The 27,830-nt window shown below is 35.6% G+C and overlaps 1 protein-coding gene across 1 annotated transcript in view; it reads left to right on the forward strand.

Annotated features, from left to right (window-relative positions):
- Positions 1 to 27,830, forward strand: part of ARHGAP24 (Rho GTPase activating protein 24) — a 734,422-nt gene that overhangs the window by 105,564 nt on the left and 601,028 nt on the right. The gene's annotated exons all lie outside the window — the stretch shown is intronic.

Below are 27,830 nucleotides of genomic sequence, written 5' to 3' on the forward strand. Positions count from 1 at the left end.
TTTTACTCAATTTTTAAAAATTCTGGCACTTATCTAAAAATTTTAGATTATTAATAAAAATTTTAACATGTTAAGATATGCATATGTGGTTTTCTTATTCCTCCTTTCTGTATCATTTATGTTTATACTCAATATTGCTTAAAAGTATGAAATAGACAAAAAACATCTTTAACTTTATTCTTACTTGAATCTATGATGATTGCTCTATAAATACTTTAATGACATTTGTTTCCAAGAACTAATAGGAGTAATTTTTTGTCATCAATTCTATATCAGAAACAGAATAGAAAAAAAAATAGGACTAAGAATCAGATAAAACAGCAATATGGTGTTATATGAGATATTGGAGAATTCCCACCAAGAACTGAACCTTCAGGCCTTGACTGTGTAATGATGCAATGACATTTATTTTATGGGAATAAAGGATAATAATGGAAGAGGGCAATTATTCTTAAACAAGGTAGACTGACATAACTTTTCCCTTTCCTATAATATGTCTCCTAATGTACATTAAGGGATAACACACAATAAGTAAATCCTTTTATGAAATTCTTTAGGAATCCCACTGCCTTGCTTTTTGATAAGTATGTTTCTCCAGTTTGTTTAGGGAGAGATTAGGTCCTTTGCAAAAACAGTTCAAAAGAAACATAGAATGTTATCTTTCCATACAGGTCGAGGTCTAGAGGCATTTTATCATGGTGGAGTATCTAATTCATTTTTTAGCAAGGCACAAAAATCATACTCCAGGTTAAATAACAAAAGATTCAACATGCTCTTTTGGTTTGAAACAGGAACTCTAGATTAAAAATTCCCCAGAGATAGCTTAGCTATAGAAATGTCCTTTTTATCATCTAATCCTTAATCATCAAGCTAGAAACAGCTTCTGGGCACAGAACCATTTCCCTTAAGTGGGCAGAAAGTTCAAGAGAGTGTATACGATAACCAAGTATTGTTTGAACTTTACCTTTCCATAGGAAAGTTAGCATATATGAAACACTTTACCAGTTCGATCTCTTGGTTTTCTTGAAATTTCCATCCTATTATTTTACAAATCAGAATAGGGAATCTTTCCTTCCCTATAATATGGAGCTTGAGGATGTGGGGTGGTGAGGAGAGTTGAGGAGCCAAGAGCCACATGGCAGAGGCTGTGGAGAGGTGGAGACTGTGATGACTATATGACATAACCCATGTTAGAGAATGCACCGGTATAGTATTTGGCAAGTTTAAGTCCTCAGTGAAAGGCAAGCTTGCACTGGGGCCTTTGGGGAGGCATTTGGTAAAGAGTACTCTACTCCCCTACCAGGATTGTGAAAAAGTTGAAAAGTAAAAAGAAAGAAAAGTAGAGGAAATACAGGCTTTTAAAAATTATTTATTTATTTATTTATTTATTTATTTATTTATTTATTTATTTATTTATTTAATTTTTTTAGCGATAGAAGCTAGATTGAGCAAATGGCTTTAAGTTTAGTAGTCAAATGTACTCAATAATTTTGAAGCCCAGACAGATGAGATTTCCTGGCCTAATGAAAAAAGCACAGGACCAGGGCAGACAGAGACTTGGAAGAGGAGCAGAAATCATTCTCTTCGTGTGCAGCTTACAACCTAGAGGAAGGATGATGCTTACCACGTACATTCTAGTTTGTTCTTCCAAAATTTATTAATCAGATTTCTACCTCCACAGGACTGGATTGAGTAAAAGGTGGAGAAATTCTAGTCCTCTGCTTAAGAAAAAAATCCTTCCTCAAGAAAACTTGGAGACATTCACCCCCTATAAAACTCACTTATAAAAGGAGGCAGGAATCAGAACCTTCTATGACATAGTAGGTTTTGATCTTATAGTAAAGGTGATGGGTATTTATTAAAGAATTTTATTAATGGAGGTAAACAGGATTGACTTTTAGAAAGCTTATTCTGGAATGGCATACACATAAAGGATAAATGGGGTTAGGGGTTTGGGGACAAGAATAGGGATGAAAAGCAGGAGCTCATTTAGAAGGCTTCCCCCATCTTAGCTAGAATTGTGAGCTTCTCAACCATAAGATTGCTAAAAGATTAAGAAAAGAATGTCTGTTTGATGCACCATAATTGTAACCATAAGATAGTGGCACTCATCAGAAATCAACTCATACAACTCATGATTTTCTAATTTATGTTGTAACTCTTTTGCTGTAAGTATAGGTTAAATGTCAAGGACAGCTTTAATTCTCTGAATAGAAATCGTTAAAGGAACAAAAATGATCCATTGTACCTCAAAGTATTGTATGAGTCACTAAAAAGGGTCAAAATAAAAAGCACTGATGTAGGTAATGTTTTTAATCCTTGCATTGATAGGTGTAAAGGTATAGACCTGAATTTCCTGTGCTGCCTTTCATCTGATGTGATTCTTAGAGTGATGTTCTTGGTATAGAGTCCTCAGTTTAGTTACTGCCTGCAATCATGATACCTGTCAGCAGAGAATGATGGGACCCTCATGCTGGACACATTAAATACATGCAAATTATTTATTTTTTATTTTATTTTTTATTTTTTTCATGCAAATTATTTTTCCTAGAGAAAGCATTTTAAATTATTATGTATTTGTTAATACATAATTGTTATTTTCATAAAAATTATTCCCTTTAAAAATTCAAGCTGTATAGAAAAGTATAAAGAAGAAAGTAAAGTAAGAAAAAATGCTCAAATGTCACAACCAAAAAAATCCAAATTTAATAACATCATTTCAAACCTCTCTTTATCCATATATGCAGATATATTTTTAGAGATAATTTTAGAAAAATAAATGGATTACACTATACATTCCATTTTTAAGCATTAAATTGAACTTTAATTACATTTAACAAGAGAGGCAGAGACAGAGGCAGAGGGAGAAGCAGGCTCCACGCAGGGAGCTGATGTGGGACTCGATCTTGGGACCCCAGGATAACACCCTGAACCAAAGTTAATTCTCTGAAACAAAAAGGAATTGCTGAATTATCTGAAGCAAAGGGCTTCAGATGAATGTTTCTCTAGGACAAGAGAGATTGATTGGGTCTTTAAATATCTCCCTAAAGCTAAAGAAAAAGAAAGGGTACTCATTTATACTTTTGTTTGTTGATACTTAATTACATGTTTCCACTTTAGATAGTACCATAAAAGTGAAGAAATTAATTGGCAAGTTCACATTTTCTTCTTCTTGCTTAGGCTTGTGTGTACCTTGCCTTTCTTCCAATATCCTTTATGATTTGTTTTTTAATCCTTGTAAATTTTAAAACTTTTCCTAAATATATCATATATAAATATATGATGTTGCTCATTTGGCATTAAAAATTTTTAAAGATTTTATTTATTTATTCATGAGAGATACAGAGAGAGAGACACACACAGAGAGAGAGGCAGAGACAGAGGCTGAAGGAGAAGCAAGCTTCCTCATGTGGGGGAGTCTGATGTGGGTCTCGATCCTGGTCCTCAGGGTCACACCCTGAGCCAAAGGCAGATGCTCAACCCTGAGCCACCCACGTGTCCCTGCATCAGATTTTTATATCAAATTTCCCAGGGACCTATCCTAATTTTGGTATTGTCTACATTTTTTTTCTTGATATGTGGTAAGCCATTTCAATATTCAGTTTCAATTTTTATTTTAATGTTTTCTTCTGTGATACTTTTGAATTTTCTTCTCTATTCTACTTGTTTCGTTTGTACATTTGAACACTGTTTATACACCGGATCACTTTATCTCTCTTATCAATCATCTTTTTAATTGCTATTTTATTTTGTGTGATATTTTTGTGTGTGTGTGTGTGATACTTTTTCATCCCTAACTCTTTTTTCCGTATTTTTGAGCACCATCAGCTCAATTTTCATTTTAAAGGGATTTTATACTTTTATTTTAAAATACTTTAAATTATTTAAAAATTACTGAATGGTTTGTCTAAACTCTCCATCTCTATGAATTTTTCATGTCTCTCTTCAATTTTGAAGCTTTTGTATAGAGGTCGTAGATGAATTCCTGTTTATTACTCACTTTTTAAAAAAATCTGGGTGGAGTTGACACACAATGTAACATTAGTTTTAGGTGTAGAGCTTAGTGATTTGACAAGTTTTACCTTATACCATGCTGACCACCAGTGTACCTGCCATCTGTCGCCATACAATGCTATTGCAATATCACTGACTATATTCCTTATGCTTTGTATTTTATTCCTATGACTTATTTATTCTATAACTGGAGTCCTGTATCTTCTATTCAGCCTTCACCCATTTTGCCTGACCCTTGACCCCTCTGGCAACCATCAGTTTATTATCTGTTTATAATTCTGCTTCTGCCTTTTGTTTATTTATTTTATTTAAGATTCAAATTTATGAGTGGAATCATATGATATATTCTTTTTCAGTTTGACTTATTTCACTTAGCATAATGCCCCCTTAGGTCTATCTATATTGTTTCAAATGGTATGATCTTACCCTTTTTATGGTCGTATTATATTCCATAGTGTATATATACCACATTTTCTTTATCCATTTTTCTATTGATGGATGCTTAGGTTACTTTCATGTCTTGGATATTATAAATGCTGCTATAGACATAAGGGTGTGTATAGCTTTTCAAGTTACCATTTTCATTTTCCCTGGGTAAATGCCCAAAGGTGGAATTGTGGCATCATACGCTATTTCTATTTTTAATTTTTTGAGGAAACTCTGTGCTATTTCCCGCAGTGGCTGTACCAATTTATGTTCCTACCAACAGTGCACAAAGATTCCTTTTCCTCTACATCCTTGCCAACATTTACTGTTTCTTGTTTTCTTGATTTTAGCCACTTAAATATATATGAAGCAATATCTCATTGTGATTTTGATGGACATTTCTCTGATGATCAATTCAACATCTTTTCATGTGTCTGTTGGTAATCCATATATACTCTTTGGAAAACTGTCTGTTCAAGGCTTTTGTCCATTTTTTAAAAATCAGATTGTTTGGGACACCTGGGTGGCTCAGCATTTGAGTGTCTGCCTTTGGCTCAGGACATGATCCTGGAGTTCTGGGATCGAGTCCCACATCGGGCTTCCCGCATGGAGACTGCTTCTGCCTCTGCCTGTGTCTCTGCCTCTCTCTGTGTGTCTCTCATGAATAAATAAATAAAATCTTAAAAAAAGAATTAAAAAATCAGATTGTTTTTTTCTGATCTTGAGTTGTATGAGTTCTTTATAATATTTTGGATTTTAATCCTTATCAGATATGTCATTCACAAATATATTCTCCTATTCAATGGGTTGCCTTTATGTTCTGTTGATGGTTTCCTTTGCTGTGCAAAAGCTTTTTATTTTGATGTATTTCCAATAGTTTATTTTTTTATTTTGTTTCTCTTGCCTTAGTTAAAATATATAGAAAAATGTTGCTATGGATGATGTCAAAGAAATTACTGGCTGTGTTCTCTTCCAGGATTTTTCTGATTTCAGATCTCACATTTAGGTCTTTAATCCCTTTGAGTTTGTGTATGGTGTAAGAAAGTAGCCCATTTTCATTCTTTTGCATGTAGCTCTTCAGTATTCCTAGCACCATTTATTGAAAAGACTGTTTTCTATCGTGGCCATTGCTGCTATAAACATCGGGGTGCAGGTGTCCCGGCGTTTCATTGCATTTGTATCTTTGGGGTAAATCCCCAACAGTGCAATTGCTGGGTCGTAGGGCAGGTCTATTTTTAACTCTTTGAGGAACCTCCACACAGTTTTCCAGAGTGGCTGCACCAGTTCACATTCCCACCAACAGTGTAAGAGGGTTTCCTTTTCTCCGCATCCTCTCCAACATGTGTTGTTTCCTGCCTTGTTAATTTTCCCCATTCTCACTGGTGTGAGGTGGTATCTCATTGTGGTTTTGATTTGTATTTCCCTGATGGCCAGTGATGCAGTCAGTCGGAGAAGGACAAACATTATATGTTCTCATTCATTTGGGGAATATAAATAATAGTGAAAGGGAATATAAGGGAAGGGAGAAGAAATGTGTGGGAAATATCAGAAAGGGAGACAGAACGTAAAGACTGCTAACTCTGGGAAACGAACTAGGGGTGGTAGAAGGGGAGGAGGGCGGGGGTTGGGAGTGAATGGGTGACGGGCACTGGGGATTATTCAGTATGTTAGTAAATTGAACACCAATAAAAAATAAATTAAAATAAATAAATAAATAAATAAAGGGAAGTTTTCTGAAAAAAAAAAAAGAAAAAAAAAGAAAAGACTGTTTTTCCCCATTGTATATTTTTGCCTCCTTTGTCATAGATGAACTGGCCTTATAAATGAGGGTTTATTTATGGGGTCCCTATTCTGTTCATTTCATCTGTGTCTCCACTTTTATGTCAGTACCTACTATTTTGATTTCTATAGCTTTGTAGTTTATCTTGAAATCTGGGATTGTGATAGCTTTAGCTGTGCTCTTCTTTTTCAGGACTGATTTGGCTATCCACAGTCTTCTGTTGTTCCAATAAAATTTTAGTATTATTTATTCTAGTTTTGTGAAAAATGATGTTGGTACTTGATAGGAATTGCACTGAATCTGTAGATTGCTTTGGGAAATATGGACATTTTGACAATATTAATTCTTCCATTCCATGAGCATGGAATATTTTTCCATTTGTTTGTCATCTTCAATTTCTTTCATCACTGTTTGAGGTTTTCAGTGTACAAATCTTTTACCTCTTTGGTTAATTTATTCCTAGGTGGCAAGAGTGGACATTCTTGTCTTGTTCCTAACCTTAGGGGGGAAAGCTCTCACTGATAGTATTAACTGTGGGTTTTTATATGTGGCCTTTATTATGTTGAGGTATGGTCTTTCTCACCTTGTTTTGTTGAGGGTTTTTATTGTGAATGGATGTTGAATCTTGTCAGATGCTTTTTTTCCCCCTCTGTTGAGGTGATAATATGATTTTTACTCATTGTTTTGTTGATGTGCTGTATGACTTTGATTAATTTGAAAATATTAAGCCATCCTTGCATCCCAGGAATATATTCCACATGATCACCTTGAAAGATCTTTTAAATATACTGTTGTGTTCAGTTGGCTAATATTTTGTTGAGGATTTTTGCATCTATGTTCATCAGGGATATAGGCCTATAGTTTTGTTTGTTTGTTTGTTTTGTATCTTTGTCTAGTTTGGGTATCAGCATAATGCTGACCTTTCAGAATATATTTGGAAGCTTTCCTTCTATTTTTTGGAATAGTTTGAGGAGAATAGGTATTAAGTCTTTAAATGTCTGGTGGAATTTACTTGTGAATCCATCTGTTCCTGGACTTCTATTTTTTGGTAGTTTTTGATTACTGATTAAATTTCATTACTTGTAATTGATCTATTCAGATTTTCTATTTATTCCTGGTTTAGTTTTGGAAAATTGTATGTTTTAGGAATTTATCCATTTCTTCTAGGTTGTCCTGTTTGTTGACATATAATTTTTCATAGTATACTCTTATAATTCTTCTTATTTTTGTGGTATCAGTTGTTACTTCTCTCTGATTTGTGATTTTATTTATTTGGGTTCTTTCTCTATTTTTCTTAATGAGTCTAACTAAGAGTTTGTCAGTTTTGGTTATCTTTTCAAAGACCAGCTCCTGGTTTCATTGATTTTTTTTCTGTTGCTTTTTAGTCTCTATGTAATTTATTTCTGCTTCGATCATTATTATTTCCTTTCTTCCACTCACCTTGGGCTTTATTTGTTCTTCTATTTCCTCATTCCTTTAGGTGAAATATTGGATTACTTCATTTTCATTTGTCTCCATGTATTTTTTAATTCTTTCTTTGATTGCTTCATTGACTCACTGGTTTTTTAGCATCATGTTGTTTAGTCTCCATGTGTTTGTATCTCTCTATTTTTTTCATTTTTTTTCTTATGATTTACTTCTAGTATCATACTGTTGTAGTCAGAAAGAGATGCATGGTATGAATTCAATCTTAAATTTACTAAGGCTTGTTTTATGGCCTAATATGTTACCTATTCTGAAGAATGTTCCATGTGCATTTGAAAAAGAATGTGTGTTCTGTTGTTTTTTGATGGAATGTTCTGTATATATCTGTTATGTCCATCTTGTCCAATATGTCCTTCAAAAATATTTCCCTATTGATTTTATCTGTATTATCTATCCATTGATGTAAATGGAGTGTTAAAGTCACCTACTATTATTGCATTACCATCAATTTCTCTCTTTATGCCTGTTAATATTTGCTTTATGTATTTAGGTATTTTAGTGTTGGATGTGTAGATATTTACAATTGTTATATCCTCCTGTTGGATTGATCCTTATATCATTATATATTGCCCTTCTTTGTCTCTTGTTACAGTCTATTTTGTCTGGTATAAGTTTTGCTACCCGGCTTTTTTTTTTTTTTTCACTTCCATTTGTATGGTGAATGTTTTTCAATCCCTTCACTTTCATTCTGTATATATCTTTTGGTCTGAGATGAGTCTCTTGTAGGCAGCATATTGATGGGTCTTAGATTTTTATCCATTTTGCCACTCTGTGTCTTTTGATTGGAGCATTTAGGCCATTTACATTTAAATTATTGATAGATATATACTTATTTTTTATTTGTTTTTTGTAGTTCTTTGCTCATCTCTTGCTCTCTTTCCTTGTGATTGATGAGTATATATAGTATTTTGTTTGGTTTTATTTTTTGTATAGCTACCATTGGTATGGGATTTTGGTTACATGAGGTTCATATTTAACACTGTAAATAAATAGCAGTCCATATTAATTTGATGGTCATTTGTTCAAACATTCTAAAAAAACAGAAAAAGAGAAAAAATCTTTATATATATTATATATATATTATATTACTATTATATTATTATAAGTAAATTATTAGTGATAAACTCCTTTATCTTTTGTTTGTCTGGGAAATTATCTCTCCATTAAGCCTGAATAATAACCTTGCTGGGTAGAGTAAGTAGAGTAATCTTTGCTTGAAGGTTTTTCCTTTCAGGACTTTGAGTATATCATGCCACTTTCTTCTGGTTGCAAAGTTTCTACTGAAAAATCAGCTATTAGTCTTATAGGTTTTCCCTTGTAAGTAACTTATTGCTTCTGGTCTTGCTACTTTTAGGATTCTCTCCTTAGGGTGCCTGGCTGACTCAGTCAGTCAGGCCTCTGCCTTCAGCTCAGGTCATAATCCTGGGGTCCTGGGATTGAGTCCCACATTGGGCTCCCTACTTGTCAGGGAGTGTGCTTTTCCCTCTGCCCTTCCCCCCTGCTTGTGTTTTCTCTCTCTCATGCTCTCTCTCTCTCACTCTCAAATAAATAACTAAAATCTTTTAAAAAAAGATTCTATCTTTATCTTTAACCTTTGATATCTTAATTATTATGTGCCATGGTATGGATCTCTTTGGGTTCATCTTGTTTGGAACTCTCTGAATTTCTTGGACTTGGATGTCCATTTCCCTCCCTAGGTTAGGTAAGTTTTTAGTTATCTTTTCAAATAAATTTTCTACACTTTTCTCTCTTTTTCTGAGAGCCTTAAATATGAATATTTTTTCACTTGATGTTTTCTAAGAGATCTCTTAATCTATCTTCATTAAAAAAAATTCTTTTCTATTTTGCTGTTCAGCTTGTGTGCTTTCCATTATCCTGCTCTCCAGATATATTTTCTGCATCCTCTAATCTACTGTTGATTTTCTATAGTGTGTTTTTATTTTAGTTATTGTTTTCTTCAGTTCTCATAGATTCTTTTTAATATTTTCTATCTCTTTATTGAAGGTCTCACTGAATTCTTCCATTCTTTTATCCAGCACAGTGAGTATCTTTATGATCGTTACTTTAAATTCTTTATCTGGCTTACTGTTTATTTCTGTTTCATTTAATTTTTTTTACTGAAGTTATTTTCTTTTATCTTCCTTTTTATTTCTTTTGGATATTCTTCTATTTCCTCATTTTACTTGGCTGTGTTTGTTTCAATGGCAAAATGGCTACTTCTAAAGTTGAAGGAGTGGTCTCATGTTGGTGACCCCTATGCAGACTATGTGTGCTTTGTGACTTTTGCTAGCTGGCTGGATCTGTGGGGTATATGCTAATTACTACTTTATACCATGGTTTTGGGACGGCTCAGTGGGTCAGTGGTTGAGCATATGCCTTTGGCTCAGGTCGTGTTCCCAGGGTCCTGGGATTGAGTCCCACATTGGGCTCCCTGTGGGGAGCCTGCTTCTCCCTCTGCCTATGTCTCTGCCTCTCTGTCTCTCTCTCTGTTTCTCTCATGAATAAATAAATGAAATCTTTAAAAAAATTACTATGGTTTTTATAGAGAGAATAACAAAAAATGAATAATAAAAAGGAAAAAAATTTAAAAAAGGAAGAAAAAGAATAAAAGGAGAACAAGAAAGAAAATAACAAAACCCAAAAGAAAAAAAAGCAAAACAAGACAAGATACATTTTAAAAGGTCAAATAAAATAAAATAAAACAGTCAACAACAAATAAACAAAAACCTCAGAGAAGCCTTGGCTTATTTTCTGTGCCCCAGCATCACAGGGTGGTTTGTGTGGGTTTGTGGATGCTGGGCTTGCTGAGGTTGCAAGTCCACTGTGAGCTGGACCCCGTTCTGCTCTGGCCTTTTGATGTGGATAGGAAAAGAGCTCCTGAGCACAACTGAGACTGGTATGAACTTCAGGACCTTGGATTCCCTGAAGTCAGGAGCTCCCTGGGATGATCCGACCCACCTCTCACGGTATCTGGATCCTGCTCTGGTCTAGGCTTTTAAGGTGGGGTGGGAACATAGACTCTGCTGTTCTCCAGTTTCTCTGACCTGGAGAGCTTTCCCATAGCTCCTCTGCTGCTTCTCAGAGTTCTAGTGTTTTCTCTTTTATATACTGGTTACTCTCTTAAACTGTGGCCATTTTTCTGAGCCTAAGGACAGAAGAATCTGTTCCTCATCCTTCATTACTATGTCTCCCCACGGCTGTTTGCACTGTGGGGGGTGGAGGTCTCGTTTGTTCCCATGTCTCTGTCTCTCCTGCTGTTTCTTGGAATTCTCTCTGCCTTTGGTTGTTCAGTAGCTGTTCAGTCAGCCCTCACTTCTTCTTCAGGAGGAATGGTTCTATTAATAGGTGTAATTTGGTGGAAGAGTTGAGTTCAGAGTCTTCCTGTATCACCATCTTGAACAAGACCAGTTGCCCACTGGTCACTCACATTTGATAAGACCAGTTATCTAGTGGAAAAAGCATGAAAGAAGGCGTGGAAGAAGCAGATGCTGGAGAGATACACGCATTTAGAAGTGAGGCTTGTGCTGTTCTTTGACAAAATGAGGAATTTGGTTGTCTCTCCCATTTGTGAGTGTGATCCATGGCTCACATATCTTTTTTTCTGTTTCCTACGTTCACAAGCAGTTTTTAAAATGAACATTTTTGGGGATCCCTGGGTGGCGCAGTGGTTTGGCGCCCGCCTTTGGCCCAGGGCGCGATCCTGGAGACCTGGGATCGAATCCCATGTCGGGCTCCCGGTGCATGGAGCCTGCTTCTCCCTCTGCCTGTGTCTCTGCCTCTCTCTCCCTCTTTCTGTGTGTGTGTGTGTGTGTGACTGTCATAAATAAATAAAAATAAATAAAATGAACATTTTGGGAATTGGAGAAGCCACAAAAGATGAGCTTTTTAATAGGTTGTTCTTAATTCTTAATTTCAAACACATACGTACAATCGTACAACAATCACATTTTGGTTTGTGAGAGGATTAGAGAGAAGAAATAGTGGCAATTGGGGAAGCCTTCAACATATGTCTTAATTGTTGTGTTTTTTGTAAATGTATACTTATCCAAATTGCTGTAAGGAAGTTTTTCTCCTCCTCCTCAGTTGAGGAAAAAACAAACAAACCCAAACCCTTTTATGCTGACTGAAGAGAGGCTGTGATTTGGATGCTTATTTGTCCTTTCTAGGCTTGATTTCTAGCCTTGTATAAAGTGTAGTTAATGAAGTCACACATCTGAGTGCCTAGCAACCACTTTGCCCTTAATTCCCAGAGAGGCTCACATTCTCAGAGCTGGCAAGGTAAACAAATAATGGTCTGCTTTAGATTCAGTTTTACCAAGTTTATCAGGAACTTGATTGACATCTTGAAGGAGGTGAGAGGAAACCAAAAATCCCAAGAGATAAAAACTGGAATTGCCTTTCACTGCCCTGGGGGAAAATTTCTCCTCCTAAACGGTCAAGTTACCACAGAGTTGTCATGACTATCAAAACTCCCTTTAGAAGAAAGGTGTTTGAGGAGGTCGCATTCTTCAGTTTAACTTTCTTTTCTCTCATTCCTATAATTACCAATTAAATTTTGTTAAAATGTCACCAGAGAAGCAATATGCTGTAAGATAAAAAGGTAGAGAGCGATTTCTCCAGGAAATAGTTATTGACAGCTTCATGAGGAAGAGACATTTATTATTTCCTGTGAATCACAACAATATATGTCATTTGTGGGAAATTTTGTTGATACTAGAATGTATAAAGAGAATAGCATTCATGCATTCTTTAGAAATAAATACTTTAATATTTTGTACGTTTCTGCTTAGCTTTTTTCTATGGGCATATATCTTATGCATTGAAATTATACTGTCTGAACAGTTCTGGAATCTGCTGGCCCTTTCATCAAACATTATATCATAAAAATCTTCCCACATTATAATTTTTTATCACTGAGTTATACTCTGAATAAATGTATAGATCACAGTTTATTTGATTCCCCTATTGTTAGATATTTATGTTGCTTCTAGTTTTTTGGAAATATAAATAGCACTGCAATAAAAAATTGGAGAGGCATAAATATTTTTCTGAACTTTGAATTTTCTCCTGAAGGCCAATTTTAGACTTACTGGCTCAAGGAGTATGAATATTTTAAGCCATTCTAGCAAATATTTATTATTCAGGTTTGACACACATTTATTACAACTTTCTACCTTGTCTTTATGATTTAGCATCTGTTACTAGAAGGATTTGCGTGTTCCTAAAATGTCATTAGACTTCCATATATTAGGTATTTCATTGGTACTATTTAGAGATGTGTGTGTGTGCAAGTGTGGATGTATGTGTCTGTGCATGTAATGACTAAACTAGTGTTTGTCAAGCTGTTTTTCATGAAGCATTAGTTCTGTGAGGTATTAAAGCATGTGCTGAGGGGCAGAAATGGTTTATGTTCATGAAATGCTGGTGTGGCTGCTATTTACATTTGCTCTGCCTAACTGGATAACCCAGCCTGAAATGAGTAACAGTTAATTGTGAGGAAGTGAACAGCCCGTTTCTATGCTTTAATACCTGTAAACAATTGTGCCATGGGTCTGGAGACCTGAAATATTGGTCTTTCAAATAGGAAATCTTTTTCAGAGTCTAAGGAAAGTCAGGTGACAAACAAAAGTTTTGCTCTCTGATTCATCTAGTGTGGAAAGACATATGGGATGAAAGTAAATTTATTTGAAGGCTACTATAACTCTCTCAGGCCACAGAGGGGAATGTGGTCCACTGAGATGAACTGGATCAAATCCAGGGGGCCTCAAATTGTGATACATAGTGTGTCAGTGGGTCTTCTTTATATTCCTTTTCACATATTTCCTAGGAAAAAACCTTGGTTTCACCTAAGGTAAACCAGATACAAATCAGTGCTTTTGCAATTATGTTTTCCCACGTAATAGAAGGTATTTGTATCCTAAACATACAGGAGAGAAGATCAAGGATGCTGTCTGTTATTTAGAGTTTTTTGTCACCTGGAAATATGTTTACCTCTTTTTGCTTCTCCAGAATGGTGGGGCTGTACATGTTATTGTAAGCCTATCTGTGTTTTTATTATAGTTCAATGGTTAGAGAAGGTGGCTGTTGGCAGCTATAATATTCTTGTTTCTTTCCTCAGGGGACTGGTTGGAGGCATTATTCTTGGTTATTTACAAAAATCTTACCTTGGTAGTGGCTGCCAAAAAATGAAGGACATCATTATTAGAAAGCTTATTAAATACTTGTGACATACATTGTTTTATACTTCCTCGAAGGAAAAGATGACTATTCACTAAATACTTTCATATAATGCCCTTATAAAAATGCTATAAAAATCAATCAGACCTTTGTTTCAACTCTCCTTTATTATTTATAATACATTTGTGTTAGCTGTAGAAACTGAACAAAAATTCTTTTTCTCTTTGCCAAATTAGTTTCTAGGAAGTTCAAGCATGAGGAATAACAAAAAGGTTAGTAGACGTGCCATAAAAAGGAAAACTGTAGTAGAGGTAATGGCAAGTTTTCAGGGAAAACTGTAGGAGAGGAAATTATGCTCAATATTTTATAAGCTTTTTGTCTTTGCAGAGGGCGAGACTTGTTTCCATTAATTCCAACTCTTGAATGCTAGTTCTAGAATGCAAGTTCTACTCTGTAGAACTACATGTCTGATCCCCCCCATTAGTAGCCCTCCATCTATTTGAGAGCTGCCATCATTTTTTTCAAGAGTATGTGATGTTGTCACATTTGCATGAACATGTGTGCAGGTATGTACATGTGTACCCATGCACTTCTAATACCATGTACACATAAACATAAAATTTGTCATGTATATTTGTATTTATAAGTTTTGTTACCACTATATGCTATTAGACAAATATCATTTTAGATAATTATTCTTAGAAATACTTTTTTTTCCTTGGCCAAATCTTCCACTTGTGTTTCCACCCCATTCTGTGAGTCAAGGTGTAGTTAGAGGAATCAAGAATAAAAATTCTCCTAATCCTCTGAAATCTTCTGGCCTCCAGAAACCAAACTGTTAACTCTTCTCACCTGTCCTGAGAGACTTCTTGACTCATCAGTTCTTCTTTTTGGAATCTGAAGACTACTGCAACCCAACACCATTATTGTCTCACTGACTTTACTTATTTTTAGAAATGTCTGAATATGCAGCTTGGAGATAAATTGCAAGGCATGGTTCTTTACAAGTCTTCCTATAGATGTGGGCAGTTCAGTTCCCAGAGGCTCAGGTAATAACCACTGATTATTTTTGGGAAGTCCAGCCCCATCAAATTGGGCACAGCTCTTCTCTCATTCACCCACCTTGCCCATCTTATTTTGTTGTACTAAACCCATTTAAAAGTTTCAGACATCTCTGGATTTTAGAAGGCTGCAAGTGGCTCTGATTTTTAAGACAGGTAATTTTTTAAGAAGTTTTAGTTCCTAAACTCTTTGATGTTAAATAATATATGGAAGGTAAAAGGATTGTTTTTGAATAATTTATGTGATAATATTCAAAAGGAAGAAGGTCATTTGCATCAGAAATAGAGGTCAGTGATAGCTCAAAATATCCGTGAATTTAAAACTTAAGAAATTACTGAGAGAAGACATTTGCATTCTTAGAAGTGTAACTTTTTTTTTTAAGATTTTATTTATTTATTCATGAAAGACACACACAGAGAGAGGGAGAGACACAGGCAGAGGGAGAAGCAGGCTCGCTGCAGGGAGCCCGACATGGGACTCAATCCCCGGTCTCCAGGATCATGCCCTGGGCTGGAGGCAGGTGCTAAACTGCTGAGCCACCTGGGCTGCCCCTTAGAAGTGTAACTTAAAGAATCAGTTGTTTGTGTCAATTTTATGGGATTGAAATTATCACTGTCTTCTTATAGGCTACTCTAATGTATAAAGAATTGAGAAAGCTGGATATGTATCCTCACTTAAAAGAAAAAAAGACCTTTCTATAAGAGTGTAGCAGCCACGTAACATCAATTTTGACTTTTTTACCAACTCATAGATAGTCATTAGTGGTAAGCTAATTCTTCTCACTCATGGGAACTGTGAAGGGAGCCATCAAGATATCTTGGCTTTGCTCCTAGATGTCTGGGAACTGTGACACAGAGGCAGAGTTGAAAAAAAGGTTCACATTATAGATCATACAGCCAGACTGCTTGAATTCAAATCCTGGTTCGGTCGCTTATTAGTTTCAAGTTTTTGGGTAACAAACTTAGCCTTGCATTCATCTGTAAATTAGCACTACTACTAGTCCCTATTCACAGGATTTTTCATGAGTAGTGGATGAGTTAATATTTGTAAATTACCTTTTTAAAAAAGATTTTATTTATTTATTCATGAGAGACAGAGAGAGACAGAGAGAGAGAGAGGCAGAGACACGGGCAGAGGGAGAAGCAGGCTCCACGCGGGACTCCAACCTGGGACTCCAGGATCATGCCCTGGGTCGAAGGCAGTTGTTACACAGCTGAGCCACCCAGGGATCCCCTCTTTGTAAATTACTTAAAACATTGCCTATAGTTAGTGCTATGTAGCTATTTATAAATAAAATAATAAAGTGAGAGAACCATGAGAATCTTCTCTATTGGAAAAAAGACTTGGGTGTGATGACCTACAACTTCCACATGCTATTAAAAAGACTTTTTCTTTAGTTTTGGAATTAAAATGCAAGGTATGATTTTGGGTTGTAACTTAGCTCTCTCCTATCAGGTTATATCTCCTGGATAAAGTTCTCTAGGCCCATCATTATATCTAAGAAGAAACTGACACAGAAGAGGCTCAATGGATGGTGCTCAAGCTTTACATTTTCGCAGTCACTGAGAGCTAAGGTTTGGCCTATAGGCATTAGGATATGTCTTTGACAATGAAATAATAATTTAAATATCTTGGGGGCCAGAGATTTTATGGGCTGATATCTAATGTGATTATTTTTTAACTGATTATTTGATTATTTGACTAAATCAAGTAACTAAATCAGCTTCGTTTATTTGGATAATATGCAGAGAACTAATATCAGAGAACAAGTTATAATGAGTCCAACAACAGTGTTGGAAATAGATTTAAGAGATTTTGAAATTAAATTCCATCTTGAATTTCTGAAGTGGTGGTTTCCACTTTTGGGTTTTGGAATTTATAATCATTTAGATCTACAATAAAAATACAAATATACCTTTTAGGAAGATATGGACAGAATCTGTGGGGAAATATATGCTGTAAGTGTGAGGCATTAGGAAAAGCCTAAGAGATCTTGAATACTTAGCTTTTCCTACATAATACATTGCCTTTAAATTATATTGACACTCTCTCAAATGTATACGCACTTTGAGTTTTCCTTAGCAGTGATGATATAAACCAATCTTGATCACTATTTTGCAAGCAAGGGAGTTTTTCTACCTCAGAAGTTCTGAGGAATCAATTGTATTTTATCAGTCCTGAAAAACACCATATTCAGAAGAAATAATTGAGGTCAGGGAAGGAAAAGAAACCACAACACAATACTTACACTCAAAACAAACATAAATGAATTGAAGACCCATAAAATTTGATGTATTAGACTTTATCATTCCCACTATTTACAACGACCATACAAGGAATGGAAAATGTGATAATTAACAAGCAAACTAACAAGAATTAAAGGACTATATATAGTTCTGACTCTGGAAAAAGTATCTTCTAATACAGTCTGGGAGGCTAGCATACAAAATTAACAGTGTTTTGTGATGTATTGTGTAAGATCACTGACCAGGACCCGGAGAAACAGAGAGCTGACCTAGGCTTTACAAGGAGAGACAGCATTTGAGCTGGACCTTATAGGATGATGTACGTCAAGAATAGGTTAAAAAAAAAGGCAGAATATGTATAAAGGTTAGAGATGGAGTGAACACTGAATATTTGTGAAATGAGGATTAGCTTACTTTTTAGGGAAGGCAGAGATTGGGAAGGTAATTGAAGATGTGGCTGGTAAGGTAGGGTGAGGTTGGGTGTAAATGACCATGTATTGTCAGACAAGGGATTTTGGGGAGCTTATCCTATATGCAATGAAAGGATCGCAGAAGTTTTTTTTTTTTTTAATCACATAAGAATTTATGTTATGGAAAGAAAACTCTAGCTATAGAAAATTAACTGTCATTTTCCCTATGATGCCTTTCAGGCATTTAAGATATACATTCGTGTTTCAGTACATTGTTTCTCATATTTAAATTGCCAAAGAGAATAATAGGGTTGTTTTTTTTTTCAGATTGGATTTTAAAAAGCTCATTTAAGATCATATTAATTAAGGGGTGCTTGCGTGGCTCAGTCAATTAAGCATCCATTCCTCTCTCTCTCTTAAAAAAGGGGGTATGCTAGGTAAGTTCAGATACATTTGAAAGACATTTTCTACTTTTTAGCTTTAAAATATTTGCTTTCTTTTTCTAGACGAGGAAAGTACTATTAAATCTACCCTTACCAAATCTCTTAGAACTCTAATGCAAGAGAGATGTTAATTTGTCTTCTTCCTAGTGACTGCTCTTCTAAAACACTTCTACATGCATCATTTGGTCCTAGCAATCTGTGGTCAATAGGAGTCCTAGAAACTTCTTTTCCAAGATGAAGTTATAAGTTTGGTTTATTTCAAGAGTAAGTAGGTAGGGAGTTAGACTTATATTTTCATTCTGTCTCCATTTTTCTGAGTTTTACTTATGGCCAATCACTGTCCTTTATTGTAGCCTGAGTAGTTCTTTTCCCATAGCTATGCAGTGAAAGGTTATAACTATATTTCAGGTCTTTTTCTAATCTGTCTGTGTCTCTCATTTGATGTTACTTATTCTAAGGCAGTTTCAAAGCAGTCTAGAAGCTGGTGATCCTATTGGAAGATAGCACCTGAATACTTAGAGAGTTCACGCAGCAAAGATTTGAAAAAAAATAGTAGTGCCATGAATAGACTTCTGTTATAGACTAGGAGGGTATATATTCAAGGTTGAACAAATATCTCATGGTTTGAATACTGAATATGAATAAAATCTACTAATTTTAATCTAAAATAAAATAAAATTTTAAGTTCATGGTTAGGAGAGTTGAAAAATACATACACTTATGTAACCACTACCAAAATCAACATGGAGGACATTTTTTTATCACTCTAAAGCATTCTCTCACACAACTTAAAAAAAAGTTATTTAAACTTTAGTTAGTTAAAAAAAACCTCTAGTTAGTTAACATGTAGTATAATACTGGTTTCAGAAGTAGAATTTAGTGGTTCATCACTTACATGTAATACCCAGTGCTCATCATAACATATCTCATGTACCTTTTCAATCAAACTCCTACCTTCAGTTTTAGTCAACCACTGATAACTAGTCACTATAGATTGGATTTGCCTTTTCTAGAATTAACTTTAAATGGAAACATAGAATGCATACTCTTTTGTCTAACTTCTTTTATAAGCATGTTTTTGAGACTCACCTGTGTGTGAATCATTAACTTGTTATTATTGTTGGGTAGTATTCAGTTTTATGGATATGCCAAAAAAATGTTTGTCCATTCACTTATTGATGGATATTTGGATCATTTCAATTTTACTGTTACAAATAAACCTGCTGTGAATATGCATGTATAATTCTTTGTGTGGACATAAGATTTCATTTTTCCTGGGTGAATATCTATGAGTAGAATTGTTATATCATCTAGTAAGTGTTTGTTTAATATTGAGAGAAACTGCCAAATTATTTTCTAAAGTAATTATAACATTTTATGTATTGAGAAGTATGTGAGCATTCCACTTGCTCCACATCCTTCACAGTATTTGCAATTGTCAAAAATTTTGTTAGTCATTTTAATATGTAGTGACATCTTACTGTATTTTAATTGGCATTTCATAATATTGAGCATATTTTCAGATGCTTATTGGTCATTTACATTTGCCTGGTTTCCAATTAAGTTGTATCTCTATCTCTATCTATATCTATATATATCTTGTCAATATATTTAGTCACATCGATTGATTTTCTTTTCTTCTCAATTCTTTTTGGATTTTATTTATTTACTTGAGAGAGAGAGAGAGCACACACATGTGGGGGTGGGGAGGCAAAGGGAGAGGGAGAAGCAGATGGCCCACTGAGCAGGGAGCCAGACACAGGGGTTCAATCCCAGGACTCTGAGATCATGACTTGAGCCAAAGGTAGATGCTTAACCGATTGAGCTACCCAGGCACCCCTGATTTTCTAATGTTAACCCAAACTCCTGGGATTAACTCCATTTAGTCATGATTTTATCCTTCTAATGTTTTTATTATTATAATTTATTTGCATATATTTTAAGAGGTTTTAATCTATGTTCATGAGAAGTAATAATCTGGAGTTTTTTAGTAATGTGTATTTTCAAAAAAAATTATTGTAGTAGTACTGGCTTTTGAATTTAGAATAGCTTTTAATCTGTGCTTAATTTAGACCTACTACTAAAGTATTTCCTTTCTAGATTTTCTCAATCCCCAGATATTCAAGAAGGACACGACTCTTTGGCTAGCCAAAACTCAAATGTCGCCTAGTCCCATATGTGCTCTTGTTTAAGTCTTAGCTGCCAGGTCCTGACTTGTGGGATTCTAGTTAATCCTCATGACTTTGTATTCACCAAGGATAGAGGAAGCCTCTATGTGTTTTTCTGGAGCTCTAGCTTTGTGGCGCTTTCCTCTCTAGAATTCTGCCCTTCAAATTCCAGCTACTCATCTTCACTGCACACAGATCTCTGTCTTCCTAACTCAGGGAGCCATCTCTGCTTTGCTTAGGATCCTCCTCCCTGTACCATGGCTTGGATAGTGCCTGGGGGTACAAAGTTGGGAAGATTGTAGGGGCCACCTCACTTGTTTCCCTCTTTGCAAAGATTAACATTTTATATGATGCCTGTTGTCTAATGTCTGAACACAGTTTTTGAATCTATTTTGTCCATTTTTCTAGTTGTTTACTGAGAAGGGATAAGTCTTTTTCCTTTTACTCTATCATGGTCAGAGGCAGAATTCAGTGTCCTACTTTTTGTTGTTTAGAAGCAATTGAGTTAAATACAATGTCTGATCCTGCACTCTTTGGATAAAGTGAATGAAACACTGCATGAATGAATAAAGCACTGGGTATTTTTTCTAGTTGAGGGGCAATATGTCCCTTCTTATTTGAAAGAGGCCACAAATAGGCATGCATTCATCAGTTGCACACTCACTGAATCCAAAACCAGTTTGGTCAAATGACAAGGCTTAGAAACATGAGTGAGATCTCTTAAAAGCTGGCTATTTGTTTACTTAAGATCCAGATATTATTTATAAGATGATAAAGGAGTCTTCGGCTCATATATATGTTTTAATCTAGTTAGATTATTTGAATACCTTCTGAAACAGTACATGAATAACAACCAGGAAAATATCCAATGTATTTAGATTCATGCAGCTAAATTTTATATAATTTTAGCAGTAAGCCTAAGTTAGGAGTGGGGAGGAGAACTGAGGCTGGTATGCCCCAAAAGAGAAATACTGCCATATTATTTTAATGGGTTCAGAATATCAAATATTAAATTGATTCAATCAAATATAAAGATGACACTAAAGATCAACATTATGAGGTCTTATATTTTACAATTATGATTTTAATTATGATGACAACTTGTAAAACTTACCCATATGTCTGTTCCCTTTCGTGACTAGCTTGAAGTTAGATTTTTAGTCTGTAATCAAACTATTGAAGTAAATTTGTCTTTTAAGGAGTCAGAATATTAACTTTGGCCTCTGTTCATCAGGATACACCAACCACTAGTTATTTTGTATATTACTGACATTGAAGTATAATGAGAATATAGTTTGAAAAGTATTAATGTGCTTTTCTCTTCTGCCTTTTTGAATATAAGACCTTTGCCCTAGTTCCTCAGGGGTAGACATCACCTGGGACTGTATTAGGAACTGATAACATAGAATAACAAAGAGAAAGACCTACTTAATAATTAACCTTTTGACATGCAAAATAAAGTTATGTTACATGTTAGGCTTTTAAATTCTACCATAGCCTTGAAAAAGGGTTTTCCAAATTCTTTTATATCCTTGTTAGCATATTAAAACTAGGTTTGAAGGACTCTATTCATAATTTTTTCCAACAGTGTAAAAAGGATACTCCTTCCTTCTATGATAAGCCTTCTCTGATATAAGGATATATGACATAAGGGAAATAGAAAAGAAATCTTTCTCTACAAGGGTGGTCCAGGTATTTGCACGAAGAAGATTGGGAAGAAAAGAAGATATCAAAGCATTTAGGAGTGTGTCCTAATTTCCTTTTGAGGCCTTGGTAGGGATTAAACTCAGGGGCTGGTTAAATTTAAGAAACTCAAGAGCAATGCACTTAGAAGTTGTAGTCATCAAGAACTGAAAGCAGATTGAGTGGGTTGGGTGGTGGTTAGATGGCTGATGTTCCCTATGGGTGCTTCTAGATCTAAAGAATTGAATCATGAATTACCAACTGTAAACTGCAGCAGAAGAGGCCAGCAGGATTCAGAGTGGCAAGGTCAACCAAGGCCATAGTGCTTTAGAACAGTGGACAGCAGGGAGCATATGTTTAAGGATTAGCATGAAGTTATTTCTACCAATGCCAAGGGTACCACAATGCCCACAAAAGCATCTGTGTTGCACACTCTACTTTTCTTTACTCATGCAGATTCCTTAGAGGGGAAGTTAGTGAAAGGGGGAGAATATTGGAAACACTGAAAATTTTTATTCAGAGAAAACAAACCCGGTATGGATTTAATCCTAAGTCTGTAGCTGGAATCTGGATTGGAGAATTAGTTAATTTTTCCCCTCACTGGCTAGGGAGTCAGTCACAGGGATTATTTGTGGATAGGAGTTTGCTATAAATGAACTGAAAAAGCATCATTTGTTCTGCATGTTTAAACAAACTTAAAAAAATCACTTTATTAATGGTTTATAATTTTGGTATAAATTTTAGACAAATTATTTTCATTTATCTGAGTGTTTCACTGAAATCAGAAATCTAAAATGTACAAATTTCTCTTTGGAGTACTATGGAAGATTTAGCAAACATGCATAAGTGCTATCATAGTCTGCCCCTCCTCTACCGCTTGTTTCTCCCATTCTTCAATCATACTCAACAGCACCATCACTAATCAGTCGAAGGATTGTTTTTTACTGAGACAGGAAAGAGGCTGTGCAAATTTTTCAACATGGCACTCTAGGCAGCAACCATTAATTGTCCAAAGTTGGTGGAGGGAGGACATTTATTATACATTCCTGCACAATACAGAACTCAAAGATCTTTAATAGATGATCTCTGCCTGTGCGTAAATAATTTAATCCAGAAGATAAGTCATGTGTAGAAGTTGACTGGCAAACTAGGTAGCATATGCTATAGGATGTGTAAATGGTGGAGTAAATACCACAGTATTTCGCACAGGGAAGAGAAAACTGGAGCCTGAGAGCATCAAAGAAATGTTTATCCAAGATGTGTTTCTTCAGATGCACTCAGAAGCAATTTGGAGAGCTGGATAGAATCAAGGAGGAAATCCAGTGATATCGAGTGTGGTTCTCAAATTCCCAGAATTCTCTAGAATAAGGCAAGTATGCACTGTAACATTTGGCTTCAAAACCCCACTCTACCACTTACCAACTGAGTGAACATGGACAAGTGACTTCGGCTCCTTGAATCCATTTCATCAACTATGACAATGTGAATGATAATAAGAAAATCATAGTATTTTTGAGGATAAAATGAAAAAACTTAGAAGGCACTGAGTTCAGTGCCTGGTGCATGGCTCAACAATGTAATTTAACTCCACTTCCTTTCTGTTCATCATTGTTTCATCTCCCTTGACTCAGCAAGTTTCTTTTACAGATTTTGTACCACATAGAGTCTTCCTTTTCATTATTACCTTGTATGACACTCTTCCAATTCCTATTATGCTAAAAAATTAAGAAAGGATCATTTTAAATAAATGTTTCTAAAAGGAGCCACAAAACCAAGAGTGCTTAATTTAACTGTCACAGATTTAAATAAACATAACACTTCACATTTTATATTTCACAAACTCTATACAATGTGCTTTCTCATACGTAGAATAGTTAAAATGATTGCATGTACTAGGGACATTGTGTTAAGGACATTACATTTTCTTATCATCTGCAAATATAGTTACTATATTTTGCTGGCTATTTTCTGTTCAAATTGCATAGTGTATAGGGGTATAGATACAGGGTAATTTAGTCACGTGACTCTTGTCATTATGCTGTCGGGTCACAGAAACCTGAGCTCAGCAATAGTGTTCGTTTTACTTCTTCCCAGCCCTCAGGCTAAAGTGGAAGTGAGGAGTTATGCACATGTGGAATTAATGGGTTTGTTGAGATTAGATTATAATTAATTAGATGATGTAATTCCACATTATCAATTTTTCTGCTGGAAATAAGCAGCATTCTGAACACCTGTATGGTGGGTCCATAAATGGTAGAAATTATGTTTCCCATGTGTTTTGGAGAATGGCTGTGGAACTTGGTGACTTGCCAACAAATGTAACAGTCAGTTTATAGCTAAAGAGGTGTTATGTGCAGTGTAGCAAATTGGGTTATGGAATGGCAAGGAAATCTCTCTTTCTTTCTTTCTTTCTCTCTCTCTCTCTCTCTCTCTCTCTCTCTCTGTGTGTGTCTCTGTCTCTCTCTCCATCTCTCTATGTCTCTAATTGCTGCCAAGGATATAGAATTAAAGGAAGTGAGGTAATTACACAAAGCAGAAACAACAGTATTTTTAGTAAGATTTTCTCTTGCTCCTAGAATCTTTATACTTGTGACGTTCCTGGACTGTTAGGATCCTGCTAGTGTGGGGAAAGAGGCTGAATTATTGCTACTTCCCTATTGTTTTTCTGTTTAAGTTTATATCTCATTAATGACACAAATAATCCATGTGTTCCTGTTTAGGAATTATTTAAATACATCAGGTTCTCCTAGTTCATGAAACAAACTCAGAACTAGCAATGCTCACTGGGGTGGAAAATGGAGTTGATGCCTGAGTGTCTCTCGAAAATAAGTCTGCCTCTGGCTTCCAAATGTCCCAGAATATCTGTCTCCCCGAAGTATTATTTGATATTTTCCTTTTTTACCAATATGTCTGGGGCCTCCTGGGAATTGAAGGACGAGAGAATCCTGCTGAGAGGATGGTACAAGTTATAAGAAGCACTAAAATTTACAGTTTGCCAGTTTGTTAATGTTAGCTGTCTTTTGAGATCAAAGGCTCAAAAGGATATCGAGTCTCTGGGTTCATGAGCAGTTTTGGATTTTTTTTTTTTTTGATTTTAGTAAGACTGAGGCCTTATTCCCAGGATGTCTTCAAGTTTATCGCATGCTCAGGATAGCTGTAGTTTTAACATTGATCCCTGGAACAGTGACCCCTAGTGCTGGACGGAAACCAGTATCTGTCAGTAATAAGGGTTCCACTGGTCCAAAGTAAATTGGAAAAATGTTGGTTTTGCAAATTTTGGGGGAAAATTTCAGGGCTCTTTGAAATCCAAAAGTCAGAAGGTATTGCCCTATAGCATAGTAGGGCAAATGAATAAAAAGAGTAAAAAGATACAACTACATTTTAACTCATCTATTACAGTAGCTGAAAAAATCTAGTAGGGCAAATTGTAAAATCAGCAGCCACTCTGTTCTTTTCTCAGCACAGAGAAAGCAAGATATTCTCTAAGCATTGGGGTTTCATTTCTTTCTTTTTTTTTTTAAGGATTTTATTTATTTATTCATGAGAAACACACAGATAGAGGCAGAGACACAGGTTGAGGGAGAAGCAAACTCCTTGCAGGGAGCCTGATGTAGGACTCGACCCCTGAGCCCTGGGATCATGCTCTGAGCCAAAGACAGATGTTTAGCTACCCACGTGTCCCAGCATTGGGATTTCTTTTTTCTTTTCTTTTCTTTTCTTTTCTTTTTTTAAAGATTTTATTTATTTATTCATGAGAGACACACACACAGAGAGAGAGGCAGAGTCACAGGCAGAGGGAGAAGCAGGCTCCATGCAGGGAGCCCGATGTGGGACCCGATCCTGGGTCTCCAAGATCAGGCCCTGGGCTGAAGGCGGTGCTAAACCACTGAGCCACTCGGGCTGTCCAGCATTGGGATTTTAAATATTGACCAGCAACGTTGGTCACTGTCAGACAGAAATTATGATGAAAGGTAAATTAGATCATATTTTATATTTTGTGTATGTAAAAATAAAGACAGATGACCATGGGTAACTCTATTTAGAGAAACTGCTTAGGAAATTTACCTAGAAAAGGTGAATGCTAGGGAGGGTTTTACAATGATATTTTTTTCCTACTTTGATATATTTATATATTGTAGTATGATTGCTGATGTAGTGAAATTTATCACATTACATAATTATTACATAATATTATTGTCTCATTTATCATACTGTGCATTAGATCTCTATGCTTTACTTACTACTCATTACAAGTTTAACATTTACACATCACTCTTGTCCCCCACCTGCCATTTTACTCTGTTTTTTCACAGATGTAGCTTTTTAAGATTCCATATGTAAGTGATATCATACACTACTTATGTTTCTATCTGCCTATCTCACTAAGCATAATGTGCTTAAGGCCTATCCCTGTTGATGCGAATGGGAGGTTATCATCCATTCTCGTGGCTGAATAATATCCATTGTACATATATACCACATTTTAAAAAAAGATTGTATTTATTTATTTGATAGGGAGAGAGCAAGAGAGAGCATGAGCAGGATGGGGGGCAAGGGAGTAGGAAGAAGCTGACTCCCTGCTGAGCCATGTGGGGCTGCATCCTAGGACCCTGAGATCATGATCTGAACCAAAGGCAGGTGCTTAACTGAACGAGCCACCTAGGCACCCCATGCACTTTTTTTTTAAATCCATTATTCTATTGATGGGCATTTAGGTTGTTTCCATAGCTTGGCTATTGTGAATAATACTACAATGATCATGGAAGTGCATATATTTTGTCAAAATCTTGTTTTTATTTCCTTTAGGCAGGTGTGGAATTGCTGAATCATATGGCATTTCTTATTTTAGTTTTTTTGAGGAACCTCCATATAGTTTTCCATAGTGGTTGGAGCAATTTACATTTAACCAATAATGTGTAACTATTCCCCTTCACTACATCCTTGCCAGCACAAATCTCTTGTCTTCTTGATGATAGCCATTCTAACAGGTGTGAGATGATATCTCACTGTGGTTTTGATTTGCGTTTCCCTGATGATTAGTGATGCTGAGCATTTTTCATGTGTCTGTTGGCCATCTCGGTGTCCTCTTTATTTTTTTTTATTTAAAAAAATTTTTTTTATTTATTTATGATAGTCACAGAGAGAGAGAGAGAGAGAGAGAGGCAGAGACACAGGCAGAGGGAGAAGCAGGCTCCATGCACTGGGAGCCCGACGTGGGATTCGATCCTGGATCTCCAAGATCGCGCCCTGGGCCAAAGGCAGGCGCCAAACCGCTGCGCCACCCAGGGATCCCTTGGCGTCCTCTTTAGAGAAATATTTAGTTCTTCTGCTCATTTTTTAATTGAGTTGTCTGTTCCTTTGTTATTGAATTAACTGAGTTCTTTATATATTTTGGATATAAATCTCTTACTTGATACATGGTTTGCAAAATTTTCTCCCAGTCTGTAGGTTTCTTTTCACTTTGTTAGTTGTTTTTGTGTGCGTGTGTATGGGTTTTTGTTTTTGTTTTGTTTTGTTTTGTTTTGCTTTTCTTTGCCAACCCTTTGAGCTTGATATAGTTTCTCTTGTTGATTTTTTTCTTCTGTTGTTTGTGTTTCTGGTTTCATACCCCCCAAAATGATTGTCAAAATCAGTATTGATGATCTTCTTTCTTATGTTCTCTTTTAGGAGTTTTATGGTAGTAGGTCATATGTTTAAGTCTTTGATCCATTTTGAATCCATTCTTATGAATGAGGTGAGATAGGGGTCCAATCATTGTTCTGCATGTGTTTCTCCAGTTTTCTCAGTACCATTTGTTGAAGAGACTATCCTTTCCTCATTGGGTATTCTTGGCTCTCTTGTTGAATATTAGTTGACCATATATGCCAGGGTTTAATTCTGGGATCTCTATTCCATTCCATTGGCCAATGTTTTTATTTTTGTGCTACTGTTTTTAT

This window comes from Canis lupus, chromosome 32, assembly GCF_003254725.2.
Source record: "Canis lupus dingo isolate Sandy chromosome 32, ASM325472v2, whole genome shotgun sequence".
In the NCBI taxonomy this organism is placed as follows: domain Eukaryota; kingdom Metazoa; phylum Chordata; class Mammalia; order Carnivora; family Canidae; genus Canis; species Canis lupus.